We start from the raw sequence: 21,515 nt of genomic DNA on the forward strand, positions 1-21,515 counted from the left end.
AGTCCACCCAGAGACACCCACGTGCTCCAGACACTAATATTTCACAAAGGCTTTCCGCCCCTGTGTGTCCAGTACCTGCCATACTATGCATATGATGCCCACTTCACACTGAAGTAGCCTAACCATGCAACTACGCCCTCAGCACTGCCAGCAATGTCCTTTAGACTTCTTAGATTTTATACCCAGAAACCGTACCAATGGTCACATGTTGCATTCAGTAGTTGTGTCTGATGTTTTGTTTTGGTTTTTTATTTTTTAAAAGTTTTTATTCGTGAAACACCATGAGATACAGTTGTAGACTTAAAAATTTTTGTGCTTGGGTTTCAGTTATACAATGATCGAATACCCATCCCTCCACCAGTGCCCGTTTTCCACCACTGCTGATCCCAGTATCCCTCCCACCCCCCATCTCCCTCATCCCACCCTGCCTCTGTGGCAGGGCACTCCCTTTTGTTCTCTCTCTCCTTTTGGGTGTTGTGGTTTGCAAAAGAGGCACTGAGTGGCAATCATGTTTGGTGTATAGACTACTTTCAGCCTACTTCTTTCATCCTGGGAGGATCCTTCCAACACCCTTTATTTGGTGCTCCCTTCTCTATCTGAGCTGCCTTTTCCCCTAGCATGTGTGGCTAGCCTCCAAGCCATGAAGTAAACCTCCTGGTACTAATCTTGGCTATTCTTGGGTGTTAGTCTCCTATTTTGTTACTTTATGTTCCCCAGATGAATGTAATCTTTCTATGTCTATCCCTCTCTTTCTGACTCATTTCGCTTAGCATGATACTTTCCATGTAGTATCACTTGTATATAAATTTCATGACTTCATCTTTTCTAACAGCTACATAGTACTCTGTTGTGTAGATGTACCGGTTTCTTTAACCAGTCATCTGTTTTCAGACACTCAGGTTTTTTCCAGATTCTAGCTATGGTAAACAGTGCTGCAATGAACACACAAGTGCAGACGTCACTTTGACTATACTTTTTTGCCTCTCTGGGATATATTCCCAGGAGTGGTATTGCTGGGTCAAATGGGAGCTCAGTTTCTAATTTTTTGAGAATTTTCCATACTGTTTTCCAAAAGGGCTGTACCATTCAGCATTCCCACCAGCAATGAAGGAGGGTCCCTTTCCAACCCCATCAAAAAATGGGGCGACGAAATGAACAGAAACTTTCTCAAAGAAGAAATTCGAATGGCTAAAAGGCATATGAGAAAAATGCTCTATATCATTTATCATCAGGGAGATGCACATCAAAAAAACAATGAGATACCATGTCACACCACAGAGACTGGCCCACATCCAAAAGAACAAAAGCAACCGGTGTTGGCATGAATGTGGCGAGAAAGGGACCCTCCTTCATTGCTGGTGGGAATGCCGAATGATGTTTTTTTTTATTTTGGTTCTGTGTAGTTTTTGAGTTGTTTTTAGAGCCCCTATTCTCTAATCCTGCACCTCTAGGTAATAGCAAGTGTGTACTGATTCTCCCTTGATCCCAGGGCCACCTGCCCCCCATCTCCCGGGAGCCCTCCTGATTGGGCACCAGATGTAGTCTCTCCCAGGGCTGCGTCTCCCCTTCCCACCATGCTCCTCTCAGATTGGGCACCACCTGAGCCTGCCCTCCAGAGGTCTGGGTGTCAAAGAGCCAACCTGCCCTCACAGGGGCTTCACACCGACTGACAGGGTCTAATCCAAGTAATATCTGGTGAGGAAGCAAAACCATGGAAAGACACTTGACAGAGAAGATGAGAGACTGTTAAGAAATCTTGGAGACCCACTTCCACAGGGCACGCACCAACCGTTTTTGTTGCCTCTATCCAAACCTGAAGAAAAGCCCCCTCTCTTCTCCTAAACTGGTTAACTTTTCACTGAGCGCGGCCCCAGAGCGATGTCTCTTCACTGGCCCAGGTGGTCTGACGGGAGACGCTGTTGGAGACTCTGTTCCTAGATTCTGGTGTGATAACGTCAGGGATCTGGCCATACCCAAGTGAATCAATCAACCAGAATGAGTCCGCCCCCCAACTGGCATGAAGGAAGTTTGATAAGTTACACCCAGGCCTCTTACACCACAACCTCCACAACCCATGGGGTCCCTTGCTCCATACGCCTGGGAGGTTTTGCTTTGCTTTGTCCTGGTGTTTCTCTGAAAGTCTTCGACTTTCTCCTGGAAATATAAGCTTCTCTGGAAAGCTCCTTGGCTGGCATTGGCTGTTTGGATGAGGAAGGAAGGCCCTTTTTCCCCCAACAGCACAACCTTCGACCTTTCCCCAGCTTGTCCAGGAGACAGTGTTCCCCGAGCTTCAGGTTGGGTGACTGTCAGGAATCAGGCATGTGGGTCTGTACCATTCTGGCACCCTCGCTTTGGAATGGGTGTTCACCATCTTATCAGAAAGGGCCCACGGGCTTGTAACACCCGCCCCATGTCCTCAATCGAGTGTTTCAGGAGCTCCGTACAGAGGCATGGTGGCCTATGCTCCCGAGAGTAAAGTTGCCATCCCTGGTGGCCCAGCAGCCAGCCCCGGCTCCCAAGTGATGGCTCCCCTTGTCCCCTGGCCCCGTGACCCACAGCTGAGGGAAATCGCCAGCAGGGTGGGCTGTGACCTTGCAAACAGCAGGGCTCAGCTCGGTGGGGTTCTTCCAGGAAGGATGCTCCCTCAGTGGCGAGCAGGGCACTCCAGGGCGTCTCCCGTGCCTTCCCATCCAGAGGAAACTGTGACCCTCCACTGCAGACAGAGGCTGTGACCGCAGAAAGCGAGAACTTTCCAAAGCCCACAGGAGTCAAGGGTGCTGTGACCCTGGGGAGGCTGCACTGCCCTCTGCAGCCTCCCAGCACGGCCGCGGTTAATGAGCTCCAGCTAAGAGACATCCGACCTACAGAGCAAAGGTCCACACCTGTTCAGGCCCCCGGTTCCTTGGGACTCACAAACCTGGGCTCAGAGGCACCTCCCCTTAGTCCAACTTGCTATAAATTGCACCTGAACAATAGGAGCTATTTGCAAAATCTCTGGAGGAACATATCCCAAGCATAAATATTAATGATAATGAACCTGGAAAGGCCAGCTTCATAAAATAGCTGAAAACGCGTTTACACATCATTAGCATCAGGAGCGCACCAATCTGCATGTCTGAGGAGCTTGGCAAGGGAGAAGAGGGAGCCGGTCCACAGCCCGACAGGTGCCAGCTGCCTCTGGCCTCTCCTACCCTTGGGACCTTCTCACCTTTGACTTAGGAAGTGGGTTCAATGTGCTGTAGGCAGGTGCTGGGATAGCCCAGTCAGCCCAAGACCTCTGTGGAGTGTCATGGTCACATGCACTGCACGGCTCCCTCTCACACTCCAGATTCGTGCCAAGGAGACGGAATATCTCTGGGCCTGAGAGTGCTCTGCAAAGCTCCGTCGCTGCCCCACTGAAGCTTGACAAAAGACCGAGCGCAAGTATACAGTCCCTGGCCCTTAGCAGACGTTCAGCAAAGAGTCCCACAGCCGCGCTGCGCTGGGTGGAGGGCCAGTTGCGTGTCAGGCAATGACAATCCTGCAGTCATTATAAATGTGACCCATGTCTAGTGACAGGATTCCATGGTGTTTAGTCAGGCAGAGTCATTTCTCAGAACCTTTCCCTCACAACCCTCAAACCTTCCCAGCCGTCCAGTTGGGGATCTGAGGATGCTGCACCCCCCACCCCATTCCATTTGGGGGAGCTGCTCACAGCACTAATCTCCGTCGAGAACACACCCCCCAGACCATAGAGACACTAAGCAAAGGTGCAGCTAAACCTCCCCATAAAGCAAATGCCCGGGTTCTGACGTGACCAAAGGAGGTGAAGGGAGGAAAGTGAAGAAGACAGATGGGTCAAGTGGCACTTCCAGAGTGAGTGTGTGGGACTAACACCTATGGAAGCCCGTGTGAACCGGTACTCCTAGAACACCTTCCGGGCTGGAGACCAGAGCTGCCACTTCAGAGCAGCCTGCACGTTTCCTTCGCGTGTGCAGACATCATAGGTAGGCACACAACTCAAGCATTTCCTGATCATCATAAATTGAGTTTTGAGCGATCCCCGCGTTCAGCGACCTGTTTCTCTGTGGTGCTGTGACCCATACTTTAAGCGAGGTGGTAGCCAATGTCCCCTCCGTTTAGAAGGTACATCCACTCCGTGTGTGCTCCCTGACCGTTAACCCCCTCCCACTGTCTGGGCACATCAGACCAGCTTGTCCTGTGCTTTTCTGCCTTCCCATTCTGCCCACACTTGCAATCACTGCTCTCTACCCCTCTGCGTTTTTGCCTACTTGTATAACCAGCTTTTCTGTCAATCCGCCAGGCTGGTCTCCTGCTCTGCATTAACTCACTCTCTGAACTCCACGTTCCAGCCGAGTTGTTGTGCATTTGACCCTTTGTTGGACTTTGTTGGACACACCCTGACTTATTCTTAGCCCCAGTGCCTGGCAGAAAGTCTGGCACAGGGCAGCTGTTCAATGGCACTGGTACCCCCAGTCTCTGTCCTCACCCAAGCTGTGTTTCAGACCCACTGTCTCCAGGACCAGGGAACAAGTTGCAAAGGGGTCCGCAAGCTCCCAAGTGCCTCTGAAACCCACGCAACCAGCCACCTTCCCCAAGATCCTGCAGCAGAACCTGACCCAGAGATGCCGCCACATCTCACATCTAAAGCCTCAGTTCAGGGGTTGGAGCAATAACACACTGGGTAGGGCGTTTGCCTTGCACACGGCTGACCCAGGTTCAATTCTCAGCATCCCATATGGTCCCCTGAGAACCACCAGGAGTAACTCCTGAGTGCATGAGGCAGGAGTAATCCCTGTGCATTGCTGGGTATGACCCAGAACAACTGTCACTGTCATTGTCACTGTCCTCCTGTTGTTCATCGATTTGCTCAAGCAGACTCAGTAACATCTCCATCGTGAGACTTGTTGTTACTGTGTTTGACATATCGAATACATCACGGGTAGCTTGCCAGGCTTTGCCGTGCGGGCCAGATACTCTCGGTAGCTTGCTGGGCTCTCGAGAGGGGCAGAAGAATCGAACTCGGGTTGGCCATGTTGGCTGTGGTATAAGGCAAACGCTCTACCCGCTGTGCTATCGCTCCAGCCCTAACAACAAATAAATAAATATTTAAAAAATAAAATAAAACCTCAGTTCAGATGGCACAGTGGCCAGGACTCCTGACTCCTGGGGCCTTCCTCGGGCGCCACTTGCTACACGCAAGTGTAGCTTTAGATGTGAGACTTGGCAGCATCTCTGGGTCAGGTTCTGCTGCAGGATCTTGGGGAAGGTGGCTGGCTGCGTGGGTTTCAGAGGCACTTGGGAGCTTGTGGACCCCTAACACGCCCCTAGGGGCCCCCTCGACCAATGCCCGGAGAGCAGAGCCTCCACTTCTCCTAGCAAGTTCTCAGTGGCCCCTCACAAGTGCGAGGCCTGTGTTGGCAAGTCCCAGAGCTCTGGGGAACAGGCTTGCCACCAGCATCAGCAGATTACAAGGCTCATCCCAATGGTGCCATCCGCCAGACCCTCTGCCCAAAGGGAACTCAACCCCGTTCATCAGCTCTGAACCCAGGACTGTGCTGAGACTCTGAGCATACCTCGGAGAATTGTGGATGGGGGAGTGGCTGTCCCGGGTCTCCAGGGGGAGATAAAAGTGCACTGCCTCGTCCGTCAAGTCGGGAGGCGAGAAGGAGGATATTACAGCAACGTGTTTACCTGCTCCTGCCAAGCCCAGCAATTTCCGGGAGATGCACCCAGAGATTAATAACCATTTATCAAATCTCAAATTAATAAAAGCGCTGGCTCCAGCTGAGAGTTGGAGGGAGAGAAGGTGGGCAGCATCGGAGCGCCGTTCTACAGGTCTTGAGTCGCTCAGGACTTGGTGCCCAGCAGAGACACGAGGCATGTCAGCCCTGCCCCACAGGGCCCCTTGGCACACAGGAGAAGGGGAGAGGCATGCCAGGAGCCCCTCTGCAGCATGAGATAACAGCAACAACAGTGTGTGTATGTGTGTGTGTGTGTGTGTGTGTGTGTGTGTGTGTGAGAGAGAGAGAGAGAGAGAGAGAGAGAGAGAGAGAGAGAGAGAGAGAGAGAGAGAGGCAAACTCACTGCAAAAACAGACTCGAAAGCACTGGTCTCAGGAAGGCTGCATCCCAGCAAACAGACAAACAGACCCCAGCTGCGTGGCAAAGGCTGAAGAGAAGGGAAGTTTCTGCCAGCAGGACCCACACAGCGAGACACCCATCCAGGGTGGAGGCTCTCAAACCTTGCTCTGGAACAGCAACCTGGTTCCCAAAGGTTCCCTGTTGGGGCCGGCCGTGTTGCCAAGCGGGAGGTTAGAAGGGCCTTTCCATTCTGCCCTGGGTCCCTCCACCCTGACACGATGGTCCCACAAAGTCCCAGGGCTGTGCAGACTTTGGAAAAATGCGAGTTTATCAGGGTTCAGCCCAGACCTGGGCTGGCCTACTGAAGGAGACACACATGCGGCTCACACTGTTCCTCTGAGCTCCACTCCACCGTCAGCCCTGAGGTTGGCACTCCTCGTCTGGAGGTGCCCGCACTCAACCTTGTGATGCCTCCTGCAGTCAGCAGGGCATGGAGGTTTCCATTCCTCGTGTCTGTGAGTATCAGGACCTTGCCACGCCATCTCCCCAGCCGCCAGCCACAACCTGGGCTGACAAAGAGACGAGAGCTCTCGGTGCAAGTCAGATGGCGCAGCCTCTTACCAGGCTGAGTAGGCCCAGTGAAGAGCCTCCAAGTATGTGGTCCACTAAGCATGCTCTTCAGGTTCCTGCTTGAATTCCTTGCTCTGGACAATGTCCTCAATAACCCAGGGCAATTCTTTATGACCCCGATGCCTGGGCTCTACCCAGTGACTCTTTTCTCTCCCAAGGGTGCTTGGTGCGTGGACAGAAAATGGCAACTGTCAGGTGCACCCCCACCGGCAGGCAGCCCCTGCAGATGGGAAGGGGTTTCCTGGTGCTCCCAGCTGCATGGAGAGCTCTTCCCACCCCCATGCCCCAGGCCAGGGGGCCGCTGAGGATTCTGTGAGTCCCAGGAGGCCACTTCTTGGCCCTTTGACTTTTTATGGAATCTCCCTCCACTGCCAAGTCCAGGCCACCCAGCCACAGTGTCTACCCTGATCAGTGAGAGGGACCATCGGATAGTTAACTAGCCAAGGCAATGGACCCCCCGACCCAGACAGCCAAGAGGCAGCAGGAGTTCCCCTCCCCAAGCCCCTAAAGCCACTACACCCCAAAGCCTAGTGAAAGGAAGGGCGCGGAGATGCCCTGTAGATTCCAGCCCAAGCCAGGACAAACCCCGTCAGATTCGGCCAGCCCGGTTTCACACCCGAACCAGAGGGGCTGCTGATGACCCGGTGGTGTGCGGGGAGTCTCGGTGAGACCCACACCTCACCTGTTCCCCCGTCAACAACACCCTTCCCCAAGACCCCTGGTGTCCCCACCAAACTCCGGGGCCCTGAGAGTCACAGACACCCCCAGGGAGCGTCACCAGAGCCAACACCATTTCTGGTCCTGCTCAGAGGGACCTTTCTGGGGACCACCCAGTTCACTCTGGCATCAGAAGGGTTCTCCCACCCAAAGAGGGGGGCGCTTTCTGCCTCTCTGACTTCCTCTGCCGCCCTTGGGGTGTTCTCGCCCCTCCACACCCAGGCAGGGGGCACTTCTGGCCATGCCACGCTCACCCACTCACTAGGGAGCTCTGTCAGCAGCTCAGCAGGGTGCCACCAAACCATTTGCTACTCTACCTGCCTACTGCAGCTTCTCTGGACCTGCCCTGGGATCTCGCCTGGCAGGCTGTATTCTCGCAGATCAGATCTGGCAGGGTCATGAGCTGTGGGCGAGGGTCCTGTCCAGGGATACAGATTTCAACCCGAGCCCCTTAGGTCCAAAAATCTCATTGGTTTGCTCACTGCCCTCTGGTATCTCTGCAGGCTTGAAGTCACCTGGGCTTTGCACACAAAGTTTAGATAAATAACCGAAGAAGGACATGTTGTGTAATCTATGACACCAGTTCAGGGGGCAGATAAGTAGGCCCAAGAAGGACAAACTTCACTGGGGCCTCCAGCTCCCAGAGCCATAGTACCCCGGGAGCCCTCTGACCCCTTCCTTCCCAGCACACAGCTGATGCCCACGCGGGGAGGTCATTGTTCCAATCCTGCCCAGCTCTCAAAGTTAGGGTAGTCTGGGGCCGGAGAGACAGTACTACGGGGAAGGTGCTTGCCCTGCAGGCGGCCGACTGACCAGGTTCAATCTCGGGATCCCATATGATCCCCAAGCACTGCCAGGAGAGATTCCTGAGTTAACTCTGAGCACAGCCAAACACCAAAGCAAAAGGTTTTTTAAAATTAGGATAGTCAGGGGCTGGAGCAATAGCACAGCGGGTAGGGCGTTTGCCTTGCACACGGCCGACCCGGGTTCGATTCCCAGCATCCCATATGGTTCCCTGAGCACCGCCAGGGGTGATTCCTGAGTGCAGAGCCAGGAGTAACCCCTGTGCGTTGCCTGGTGTGACCCAAAAAGCAAAAAAAAAAAAAAAAATTGGGATAGTCAGCTGGGAGGAATCTGATTTGGAGAAACACACTCCAAGACACTGACAACAGCGACTGGTACATGAGTAGGGCTTTGCCTGGTTTTACTCTCTCGCTTTTGGGTTCTCCCACTTAGCCTCTGTTTAGACGTTTCTTGACGTTTAACGTGCAGGTGAAACTGCACACAACTCAAGGCACAGCTCGGTGAGCCCTCACTGAACACACCCAGTGCCCAGCTCCCACACCAGGGAGTCCTACACGAGCCGCCTCCAGAAATAAGCCTGAGGATCTGCAAAGTGCTCAGCGCTGGGGGAGGTCGGGGTCCCCTACCTAGCACCCACAACCTGCGGATAGAGGCTCCCCGCTGCCCGCAGGGTCACTGGAGGCTGACTGGGTTGGGTCTGGGGCCACACCCAATGGTGCTCAGGGCTGACTCTTCCAAGGGTGCTTGGTGCATAGACAGAAAGTGGCAGGAAGTGGCTGACTCCTGTTCAGCTCCTGGCTCTGAACTCGGGAACTACCTCTGCTGGGGCCGGGGCGGGGTGGGGGGCGTACGTGGGATCCCGGGGATCAAACCTGGGTCTGCTGCATGCCAGGCAAACACCCTCCCCACTGTCCAGTCGCTCCGGCCTGGAGGCTGACCCTGTGTCCACAGTCCAGTGGGCTCCAACCCTCACCCACGAGCCTCACCAGCTCCCCACAGTGCCATGTGATCCAGCATCTGCCGTGCACTGTGAGCGTGGTATGATGCACGTGTGTCCACTGCTGGCTTCCTCCAGCCCTAGCGAGTGTGTGTGGGGCAGGAGGCAGTGTCCAGAGAACCAAGTGTGGCCCCGCCCTCTCCCTCTCACAGCTGGGATGCGGGTGGGAGTGAGGCCGGGACATGGCAGAGAAGGTAGGAAGAATGGGAAAGTACCAGGGCTCAGCTGCCAGCTCCCTGCAGAGGAGAGACGTTCTGGAAGCTTCTCTCCCCTCTCTGGCTGGCCGCTCCTGCCCCAGGTCTGCGTTCTTCCTGTCGGGGCCTCAGCTCAGCTCCTTAGCCTGTAAATGGGGTGTGCTTGTTTTGAAACTTAACGCGGAGCTTTCAGTCATGTGCCTGTTGCCCCCGACCCCACCCCTCTCCCCGCCCAGAATGTTCTCAGTTAGCCACAAGCATGGGAATGACTCCTCTGGGGACCTGCAGAGGTGCCGGCTGGCCCCTGGGCTAATTGTGTCCGAACTGGCCGGCGCCCACGGGGCACTCTCACCTGTTAAAGATCCGCGTGTCTCGGCCACAGGCCTGGAAGCATAAACCTCGCGGACACGACACCCAGAGTCCCGAGTCCCCCTGACTTGGCCCTGTCTCATCCTGGACATGACCCAGGATCTGTGAAAGAACCGCCCTGGATGGCAGGGCCCCCCCTCCCCCGACCGCCGGCTGGTCGAGTTGGGTGGGCTCCTATCAGGGCAGCATCTCCAGGCCAGGCGCAGCTGTGGGCAGCGGATATTAAACCCCTCTCCCTTCAGCCCTCCCCGCCACCCTGCTTCTCCTGAGAAGAGGAAAAACACTTAAGGGGGGAGGGGCAGGCGGGGAGGGCATGGTGTGCGCCGAGTCTCCCATTGGCCGGTGGGGGCATGGGGGGCTCAGTTCAGACTGATGCCAGGGCAGACGAGAAGTGTATGCGAGAGCCGGCTGGTCTGGGGGGGCCTGTGTGCCGCCCTCTGGGAAGGATCCGGGTTGGCTTCTGGGTACCAGTGGAGGAGACAGACTCAGTGAGCCCGACACAGGCTGTTTCCTGTGTTCTGGGAGACCCCTGCGGTGCTCGGGGTCCCTGAGGTGACTCCTGCTCAGTTTGGAGGCAACTGAGCAGACACTTTGGTGCTGGGTCTCCAGTACGACACGATACCTGAGGTGCTGGGGGACAGGAGGAGGGGGAGGGAGAGAGAGAGAGAGAGAGAGAGAAAGAGAAGGGGGGAGGAGGGAGGGGATGGGGCCTCCAGACTCGATTCCCAGTGCACCCAGGGATAAGGCGTGTGCCCTGACCACAGAGCCATCTCCCCGTCCCCAAGGTTGGATCCCAAGGCAGAGGTTCCTAGGGATTGGGGTACAAGAGTGTTGCGCTTCCTGGGGCTACTGGATCCCAGCCCCCCAGCCCGGGCCCCGACAACAAGGATACAGCCGTGTGGCTCTGAGGCTGAACCAGCTCCCAGCCTCTTCCTAACTTCCAGTGGATGGAGGCACATGCTCAGGGACCACAGCTCATGGCCAGGTCCATGCTGTCCCCCACTTTCCCGGCCTCGGTCTTCTCCTCATCGCCACCAGCCCCCGGTGCTCAACCCCCTGATGGCACCAGCAGGGATGGTCATAGGCCGGGGTCACACTGGAACCTCCGGTGGGGAGAGCCCGTGCAGCCCAGGACAGAGGAACTGCCATCTAAGTGAGCGTCTGAGGGCCTAGGCCCCCCCAGGAATGCAGGGGAAGGCAGGTTGCCTGGAGTCCCCGCCTGGCAGGCCTGATCCCATGGGAGGCCCCCAGGAAGAGACCCCAGGAGTAAGAAGATGGGGGGAGTCTGGTCTCTACAAGGGCGCACCCTCTAAATGGAGGGTCCTGACTGGTCTCTACAAGGGAGCACCCTCTAAATGGAGGGTCCTGACCCCTAGGAAGCTCCTCAGGGTGAAGACTGGAGCTCACTCACACCGAGACATGGATCTCAGATGTCAGCAGCAAAGCCGGTTGGAGACTGAGCGCTGAGGTCCAGCTGACAGGGGACAAGGGAGTGTGGGGGTGAGCCACGGGCCAAGGAAGGAGAAGCAGTCCCCCAGCCCCCACTGCGTCTGCCCACGGGCCCTGCAGATGCCTGAAAGCAGCAGGTCCTCACTGGCTACCAGCTCCCTCATTCAGTCTCAGGCTAGACCTGCTTGGACGTTGGAGATAAGGCCACAAGGAAGAGGCCCCCATGGTCACCTGAAAGAAAGGGGCCTATGGGCACTGCAGACATGTCCACAGGGAGCCGGACACATGATGGGATGGACTTGCAGGGGCCGGAAGGGCACTGGGGTCGTGTCCACGGGGAGATGGTCACATGATGTAATGAACATGTACGGGACGGACAGGCACTGGGGATGTGTCTACAAGAAGATGGTCACATGACGTGGCGAACATGTAGGGACCAGAAGGGCACTGAGGTCATGTCCACGGGGAGATGGTTGCACAATGTGATGGGCATGTAGGGGTCAGGAAGGCACGGGGAGACGGTCACACGATGCGATGGGTATGCAGGTGTGGGTGGGGGGCACAAGGGAGCAGCCAATGCCGGGGTCACAGGAAGCCCAGTGGGGCGGGGATGACTCTCTGCTAGAAGTGCAGGCTGTTTCCTCGTGGGTGGATTAACCTGGGCCCCAGGGGAGAGATGATAGTTTAGAATGCAGGGTGCACTCCAAGCGCCAGTCCTGTGCCCTGCACTGCCCCAAGCAGGGTACAGCTGTGAGCCCCCCGTCCTGGGCTGGGCAGTAAGAGATGGCAGACTTGACTTCATACCCCACAGATTCTGCATGTAGGCAAACACGGGGTATTCCGTGGGAGGGTGGCCGTGGGCTGGAGCTGGGTGGGGGTGGGGGCGGGGGGCAGGGGCTGAAGGGGGTCACCAGAGAACACTGCTTAACCAGCAATGGTCCACTCCTTAGGGCAGCCACCCCAAATCTCTAATCGAGGCCGCTGTATGAACAAAGGTCTTGGATAATGGGGGACTTCTGCTGGTGGGAACTGGTTGACGGTAAAAGAAGAGAAGTTCCCATTTGGACCCATTCTGGTGGGAAAAAAAATAAAAGACAAGCTAAGATTTAGACAGGAACTTCCTACCAGAAGTCAAAACTAAATTTGAACTGGAGGTTGAAACCCACCTTGGAAGTCTCAGGCCTCGCAGTTGATCATAACAAGCTGGGGAGGGGGCGGCTGTAGCAGGGAGACACCCCCACCCACCCGGTTGAGGATTCTGTGGGTTGCCTCCATTCAGTTGCTGAAGGCAACCTGGAGATTCTAAGGCAAATCTGATTTGCGACCCTGCAGCGACCCTGCCCACAGGTGGGGACTCTGGAAATGCCCGTGGGTTGAGTAAAGTCAGAACAGAGGCTTCCCATTGTAGGAAAAAAAAAAATAAGATGAATCTCAGGACCCGAAGCTGTCACCATATCACACACGTGCTGCCCTGCCTGGAGTGGTAGGGACCACAGAACCCAGTGGGGGGAGAGAGGGGACAGAGGAGAAAGGGGAGGGGGGAGAGGGAGGAAGGAGGGAGGAGGGAGGAGGGAAGAAGGAGAGAGAAGGAGGGAAAGAGGAGGGAGGAGAGAGGAGAGGGAGAGGGAAGGGGAAAACAACTATGAAAGGCCTGCAAACAGGGAAACTGAGACTTGGGAAGATGAAGTTGCCTGAAAGTCACAGAATTGGAACTCAAAATCCGACTCCTGGGGACTTAGAAAGTGAATGTCTCTTGGTTCCTTCCCTGGACCGAGCCCTGGGACCCTCAGCACTCAGGGAGACTTACGAGCAGCTCCCTTCTCGGAGTTTCTTGGCCTCCAGGCTCCGTGCTGGGAGGTGTGTGTGTGTGTGTGTGTGTGTGTGTGTGTGTGTGTGTGTCTGTACGTGTACGTGCATGTATTCATGTATGGGGACATGCATGTGCATGTGTGTGCATGTATGTGTATGTGTGCGTGCATGTGTGCATGCGTGTATGCGTGTGTGAGCATGTGTGTGCATGTGTGTACATGTGTGTATCTGTGTGTGTGTGTGTGCCCATGCTGTGTTTTCTCAGCCACGCCAGGACTCGCTTGCTCAGAGCACACACCGGCTGGCAGCAAAATCTCCATCAAATAAACCAAGGGCCCCTCCCTTGTCAGCCAGGGTGGAGGTGACACGGGGGTCACTGGGACTCACGGCTGGGCCAGCAGCTGGGGCAGGCAGTGCTGGAGGGCAGCCCATGACCACGGGCCGAGGTCCAGAGGGCCCGCATGGTCTCCCTGCTCCCCCCTGCTCTGCCCTGCCCTGCTGGGCTTCCGGGTGAGGAGCCCTGAGCTGTGTGTGTGTGGAGGGGGGAGGGGGGAGGGGCTGCCATTCCTGTGACTCATCCCCAGGAGCAATGCAGAGGGACCGAGGGGACACAGCGTCACTCATCTCCGCTCCCGCCAGCCTCAAGAGATGGGTTCCCCCCCACCCCCAGCTCGGGGGCGGGCTGTACCTCCACACCGGAGCAGAAGCAGCCTGCACAAGCGACCCTCCCTCCCTCGGCACCCGCCCGGGCGTGCTAGCCTGGCCTTCCTCTGCTGCTGCCCAGGGCTGGCTGTGACTCTCAGCAGCCCTGTCAAGCGCTGCGGAGACGCCGGTCCCCACGTCAGTGGCCGCGGGCTCTCAGGCCTCCCTGGCGAACGGAGCTGCAGCTGGCTGTGCGTGAGTCCAGCCACGTGACGTGGCCTCTGGCCACTCTACCCAGCCACTGACGCCAGGACCCCTGTTCCAGGTTCCCCCCCTCCTCCCCCGACCACAGCACGCTCCCCTGGACCCCCTGCCCTCATGCGCTCTGTGGCCCGCAGTCTGTCTGTACTCAAGGGCAGCACGCCAGCAGCCCTGCATCTCTGGAGAAAGCTTAAGCTCCAGCCAGCCACACCCCTTCTCCTGGGAACCTCGGCTGTCCTTGTTAGGTGGCCGCAAGCCTGAGCTCGGCCGCCGATGGACACACACACACACACAGACAGGACAGATTTGTCACGGTTTTATTCACACATCGAAACACACACATACAAGGACTCAACGCCGAGGGTTCACCAGCCTAAGAGACTCGGAACCCCGATCGTCCTCAGAGAGAGGTTTTTAAGCCTCTGCCCTCCTGCCTGTGTGCCCGCGAGCCCCTGCCAGGGCATTCTCACGGCCCTGAGCAGACAAGGGGAGGGAGAGAAGCGAAACAGAGGATTAACACACCGTGTTACACTGTCTTGAATCATCCTTGTTACCTGTGGCCAGGAGTCTGGGCGTTTCCACTCGTGCCCTTGGGGTCTGGCATGTTTTCCTTACTAGGCTGTAAGCTCATGACCCCGAGACACAGAATGGAGTCTGGCTTTCCAGATTGGAGTCACTGTGGTCCTGTTTCTTTCCATCCTCACCCGGCTTCCCGCCACAGGGCCTTTGCATGTGCTTTTCTCTGCTCCCACTTCCCTGGATCACTTCAGATCACAACTGAAATTAGTTCCTCAGATAAGCACCCCCTCGCCCTTCCTTGGTCAAGACAAACGCTGCCGTGAGCCCCTGGGACGCCACTCCCCAGCCCGCTGGCCCGGGCAGGCTGCCATTCTGGTGTTATTTAGAGTTATTGGGTTAACCTGTCAGACTCCTATTCGGAGATGTCTCAGTCCCACTGGGCATTGACTCAGTCAGAGACCAGGGCGGGGGCCTGCTGTCCCCGTGCTCATCCCCCACTCCCTGCGTGACGCCAGGGACCAGGGGTGCTCTCTGCCCCTGTGTGTCCTGACACCTGGATCTATGACGAGAGGGAGGGAGGGCAGAGACCCGGCTGGGCCAGGATCCAGCCCTCGGGGAGGCTTTGCTGCTCTTGACACCAGCCCTGGAGGGTCCGTGGATCTGCCAGGACTGCAACTGGAGGTCCCCAGGACAGGTGGCGATCACACAGCCGGAGGGTGGGTGGGAGGGGCGAGGGTCTGCACAGCTGTGGCCACGACAGGCAAAGACAGAGCCAGCCCCTGTGCCGAAGCCTGTGTGGGCAGAGTCACAGGACGCCGCCACCCCACGGGGCCCCACGATGGCAAGACAGTAACACGTGCACGCATGAAGGCGTGGAGCGGGACACGGACCCCAGAGCCTACAGGGGAGCATGGATGGCTTCCCCGTGAGACCTGGGGGCCGGCTACTGGGGAGACCTCAGCCTGCAGCCAAACCTCTCCTGGCCGGGGGCACCTCTTGGGCCAGGAGCAGGGGCAGAGCACGGAGGGGGGGCGGGGGGGCACGGCTGCCCTGAGTCTCTGCTGGCGCCCCCTCCCGGCCGCTCTGCTCCTGCACTCACTCCCCCACACCCTGCCAGCATCCTGGCCTGGGCCACGACTCCGTCCTGGGACCCCCTCACCCAACCTGGCCTCTGCCCCCCCCCCCCCGTCAGACTCTCCTCCCAGTGGCCTGCATAGATTTCCACTGGACAGGCTCACAGACACCTGAGTTGCAGCCAAGCAACGTCCTGCTCAGCTCTGCCGGAGTCCTCCCGAGGCCCCTCTCGGGGAAAGCGTCACACGTCACCTTGGTGTCCCACAGCACACATGGCCGGGCTGCCCCCCGCCACGCTTCCCTCCTGGTGCACAAAGGGACCCACATGTGACTCCCCAAAAGTTGGAACCCCATGGGCTGCCCTGGCAGAAGGGACCATGCAGAGGGCCCTGAGGTAGAAGCATGGGGTAATGGGCATCAGGAGATGGGAGGGCAAGGGGGAGGGGAAGGGGTGCATCCCTGCAGGAGGCCACACAGCAGAGTGGACAGAGGGGCTCTCCCCTGGGGAGCCAGGCGCTGCACCCTGACCCCTGACCCCAGCACCTTGGAGACCACCACCGCCCACTGACCTGCAGACCCCGAGCAGATAGGATTTGCCGTTTGCCTTGTTTTCTGCCACTCACGATTTGGGGTCAGTTTCTGGCACCCCCCACAGGAAATGACCCATGCCCTCCACACACCCTCACTCCCAGCCCAGCTGCAGAGAGCGGCCGAGCACTCAGGCAGCGGGAGGAGACGTGGGCCTTTCCCGGGCCCCACAAGACAAGGACCCGGAGGGGACCCTCCCTCACCTCCAAGGCCTCGGTGCTCTGACCCACCTCCCGCACACCCAGCGCCCCCACGTGTGACCTTTGTGTAATGCCAGCTTGTTGCCACCTCGAGACTCTGCTTCTGTCACCTGTCAGGCCAGCCTGGCCCCAGGTCACCTTGGCCGACACCGTTCCCGACGCAGCCCTCTGGGAAGTGTCTGCCAGTCCCAGGAGTCACTGCGGCCTCGTCTTGCTGACCACTGGGGGCTCCAGGAAAGGAGCTGGTAACCACCTCCTGGGCTGCGCCCAGAGTCCCAGCCCCACTGAGTCACATCCCGGTGTCTCCCGCTCCGCCCCGGGCCAGGCATGGCCGCTGGCTCAGAGTCAGTGCTCGTGGGCCTGAGGTCGGGATTGCTGGAAAGAAGGGACCCCTCCCCATCCCAGGCCTCCTCTTTAGTCTCATCAGTCCCCCCCCCCTTAGAGCGGGACTGCTGGGATGTCTCTGCCCCCAGCGGTCCAGTGGATGTCCACAGTAGGTGCGGGAAGGACAGGCGGCCACCTGCATGTCAGCCAGAAGCACCAGGAAACCTAAGCGCCGGCTCAGAGGGGCCCGGGTCTCTCCCCGCCCACCCTGCCCTCACTCCTGGCCCCCGAGCCCAGCCAGGCAGACGGGGAGCACAGAACAGCAGGGGTCCCCGGGGAGACGGTGGGGGCGACCCCCACAGAACAGCAGGGGTCTCCCAGGAGATGATGTGGGTGAGCCTCCCCATCACTAATACCCCTGAGCAGCTGAGGACGTGTTTTTTTTTTTTTTTTTACCGGGATGACTATAAATAAATAGTGACAGGAGCCTAGAAAGAAAGGAACCCCAGAGGAAACTCGAGCCACGGACAATTACGGCACTTCTGTTGCGTTGCTGGTTGAAATGATGAGCTGGGGACAACATCCCCCCCTCCCACCCCCATCAGGGTCCCATGGGGATCCCCAGCCACACCTGGGCACGGGGAGGCGCCTGAGCAGGTGGCCCTGCCTGGGAGCGGGCACAGACACAGGCCAAGTGAGCGCACAGCAGAGGACGGGGCGGTACTGACGCCCCCCCCCCCCCCCCCCGCCACCCCTCTCTGGGCCCCTCAGAAGGCCTTGGGAGTCACATCTCCGCTTCACAGGTGGGGAGACAGAACCTCACAGGGCTTTGGGGCAGTTTGCCCCCACCCCCGGTCTCCCTGCCCTGCCCAGCCTCACGGAGGCAGATTTCAAAGCTGCGGAGACAGAAAGGGGGAGTGTGGGTACAAGGTGGGCAGAGGGCGGGCGGGCTCCCATCAAAGCTCCCCTCACCCACACACACACCCGCTCCTGGGCCTTGCATGTGGGAGCCGGGACATGCCAAGCCTTGGGCCTCTTCCAGGCCCCGTCCTGCGGCCTGGGGCAGGTCAGGGGCCCCTCAGAGCCTCCGTCTCCTCGCCCGCCCGTGAAAGGTGCTGACAGTTGCCCTCCGGGCTGAGGACCACAGGGCAGCCAACAGACCCCATCATGTGGGTGACCTGCGTCTGCGTGGAACACAGCCCGTTTTCCTTGACGGAAAACGGGACTTGGGAAGGAAGGGAAGGTGGGGGCAGGAAGGGGCTTCTCTCTGTGACGACACACCTCCTCAGGGACAGCGCCGCCCTGGGCTAGCCCTGACGTGTGCGGGCAGGGCCCCCCACCCCCCACTGTTCCCTGCCTCAGTCGGGGCGAGTCTGGCTGGCAGCGTGCAGCCGCACGGACAGGCCTGATTCTCCACCGGGAGACCCCGTCTCCCCCGAGAGCTGTGCTCGGCGCTGGGCAGAGCTGTGCAAAGCCAAACACTGACGACGTTTCCTTTCCGATGGACATTTACTGAGTTTTTCCAGCTCCCCCACCCTCCCGGGGTCACAGCCTATGTTGGCACACTCGAGTCTAGGGACTGTGTAGGCACCCAGGACATGCCCAGACACCACAAGTGACACTCCAGGGGTTTGTGGGGCCGGAATCCCCACAGGGTGGAGGACATGGACCCGGGAGGACCCCACAGGACACCCACACAGTTTCCTGGCTGCACCCCGGGTCCATCCCCAGGAGCGAAGCAGGAGTCTTTCCTCACCGCCGCTTCTGTGCTCGGCCATCCCACACAGCTCATGCCGTTCCCCAGGATCCCCAGAAGCTGGTGTATACCCACTACACAGTCAAGGAAACTGAGGCCCAAGTGCCATTCACTTGGACAGAAATTGGCTGGGAAACGGAGACCTCCCCCCCTCCCCAAGGTCTTGGTCCACACTAGAGCAAGATGACGGCTGGCCAGCGGACAGTTTCAAGCCCCGCAGAGCCACCGCTCACTGCCCATCAGGCCATGCAGGGTGGACCAAAGCGCTAGCCTGACCACTGCAGGGAAGCAGGTCACCGCATGCCCGCATACCCCCCCAGCACCTTCCTCGGGCCGCCCGAGTGCCACACAGTCACCTCGTTCTCCGAGGGGGACTTGGCACAGGAGAGGAAAGCCGGGCTGCAAGGTGGGCTCTGGCGGGCGCTCCGAGGTGGCTGCAACTGGGCAGGGCGAGGGTATTTATAGACCTGGCACCGGGCGGCTGCGCCGTCAGGAACCCGAGAGGGCAGCAGCTTCCCCACCCGCCGGGAAACCAAAGAGGAAAAACACCGCGGGCACAGCGCCTGCCCTCCCGGCCAATGCCAGCGCTGCCCAGGGCACGTCCAAGTCCCTTTCTAAATTTAGCCCCTTCCGTCAAACCAGTTCCTCAGCTCTGCAGCCTCCCTGCCCAGGCGGGACCAGGAGGTTGCTCTGGAGGCCAGGGACGCCGCGGGGCACCCAGATCCCAGCCCGCTGGGTCTCCACGGTCCTTCCTGGTCTCCGGGGCCTGGGCAGGGACGAGGGCAGAGGTCCAAGTCACTTCCTGAAGGGCGCACACAGAGGCTTGCTCAGCCAGGGACCGCCCCAGCCACCATTCATCAGTGCTCCCCGAGGGTGAGCTAGTCCAGCCAGGACTCTCCGGGGCTCTGAGTCTGTGCCCCCAAGCCTGGGCTCCCGGGTTCAGCCCCCACCACCCCCGCCGTGAAACGTTCTGAGGACAGAAGCTCCAGACAGCATCTGGCCGCACGCAGGTGGCCGAGACTTTGAGCCAGAACCTCAAAGATTCTCTCCTCCTCCCTGAGTAAATTCAACACATTTATTTATGTTACCTGTGTCCCAGGCACTATTTTTAGTCCAGGGATAAAAATAGGGGTTATGGTAACTGTAATCAAAGCAGGTACTTCCCGGCCCGGGGGCTGGAACCTTTGCCTGGCAAGCAGATGTTGGCAATGTCAGCCCCTGCCAGGGCCCACACGTGCCCACGGCTCCAAGGGCAACCGTCTGTGGCAATCCCTGCCCCCAGCACCGCCGGCCTTTCTGATGAGACAGAGGCTACTGTGAGCACCCTGGTGGGCCCTGCAGAGGAGCGAGAGTCCTAGTGAGTGTGTGACCACTGCTGTGTCCCGGGGAGCACCACAGCCACGCTGATGGGGTGAGCACTGCATCTGAGTGTGTGAAGGTCCAAACCGGCGACTGGCATTGCTGGGCGTGGGGGCACACCCTGGGTAATGCAGTGCCATCAACGGCAGAGAAGGGAAAGGCAGGGCTGGGGTACAAAAATAAGCTTCTGCACTCACAAGCCAGAGACATCATCAGGGGGTTAAGGAGCTGGCTTTCCACGTGACCGATGTGGATTTGGTCCCCAATACCAGGGAGGGTCCCCCAAGTCCAACCAGGGCTTGTTCCCGAGCACAGAGCCAAGGGTGAGCCCTTTGCACCCCTGGGTGTGGCCCCAAGACAATTTAGGGACATTTGGCTTTTTCTTCAGAACACACACACACACACACACACACACACACACACACACAGAACTGGGCCAGGACCTGCAACAGATATGTCACTACAACGCAAAGCAACATACTTCACAATCCATCAGAACGTTTCCCAGAGGTATTTCTCTCTCCCTGAGTCTGTCTGTGACTGAGGAGTATCTTGAAAGCAAGGCCTGCACTCTTCATTCTAATAAGTCACTGAGCACTTAGCACATCCAGACGTTGGGTAACGAGGTTTACATGAATTGAGTCATTTTATTTTCAAGGTAATATGTATTAACTACTGACAGAATGTATATCAATAATTAATATGCATTTGGCATATCATTATATTTCTTATAATGTACTAATAGTTAATACATATCAAGAGTTCATATATCACATATAATAGTTAACACATAATGTGATTTATGTATAGAATGTGATTTATGTATGTAATTCAGTATATGTTAAACTGAATTACACTTATAAATAAATTGTAAATTGTATTTATAAATTACAAACACAATCCGTAATTCTATTTATATAATAAATGATGTGAATTATATACAATGAATTATGCAATAAATTGTATCAAAATTATGTTTATATAATTTCAATTTATTTTTATAATGATAATTCATATAGAGAATGTCTACAATTATAATTATAAATATAATTCAGTGTATACATATATATATATATAAACCAAGGTCATGACTCAATAAAAAATAATGAAGTGAGAGGATCTGGGGAGACGACATGGCACAGTGGGTCCCCAGCACTGTGTGACCCTAGAGCCTCACTGAGTCTGTAGGCTCAGGGCCTGGACCCCCGTCCGGTGCAGCCCTGGTGATCCCGATTCTGATCCCATCCAAGTGACCCTCTGTAGGAGCCATGTCCCCGCTCTCCCATAGCCCGATGCCTTGCTCCCCTGCTGGGGTCAGAAGAAGATGCATAAATTCAGGAAGTGACCCGGTGTCCTTCTCAGCGTTCCCGTGACACCCCTACCCCCAGGCAGCTCGGGTTCGCCTCTGCATGGGACACCCATGGCTCTGTGCCCCCTCTCAAGCGCAGCTCCCTCTGTGCTCCCAGGGCTGCCCACGGGAAATGGACGTGTCCATCTCTGTGCTGCATCCCGTTTCCCTGGTTACAAAGCTCCGCCAATGTGCTCTCCAGGCCTCCCCCACTTTCCATAGGGCTCAGCCTCTTGTTCTGCATTCAGCTTTCAGACTGCCGCCCGCCCTTGGGTGCCTGGCCCACACGACTGGTCTTCACTTGCTGACCCCTGCTCTGGGCCCAAGCTTCCCAGATTCAGGCCACCCATCATCCTTTCGACACGCACCAACATTTCAGATTCCAAAGGGTG

Source organism: Sorex fumeus, unplaced genomic scaffold (assembly GCF_029834395.1).
Source record: "Sorex fumeus unplaced genomic scaffold, SorFum_2.1 ptg000122l, whole genome shotgun sequence".
In the NCBI taxonomy this organism is placed as follows: domain Eukaryota; kingdom Metazoa; phylum Chordata; class Mammalia; order Eulipotyphla; family Soricidae; genus Sorex; species Sorex fumeus.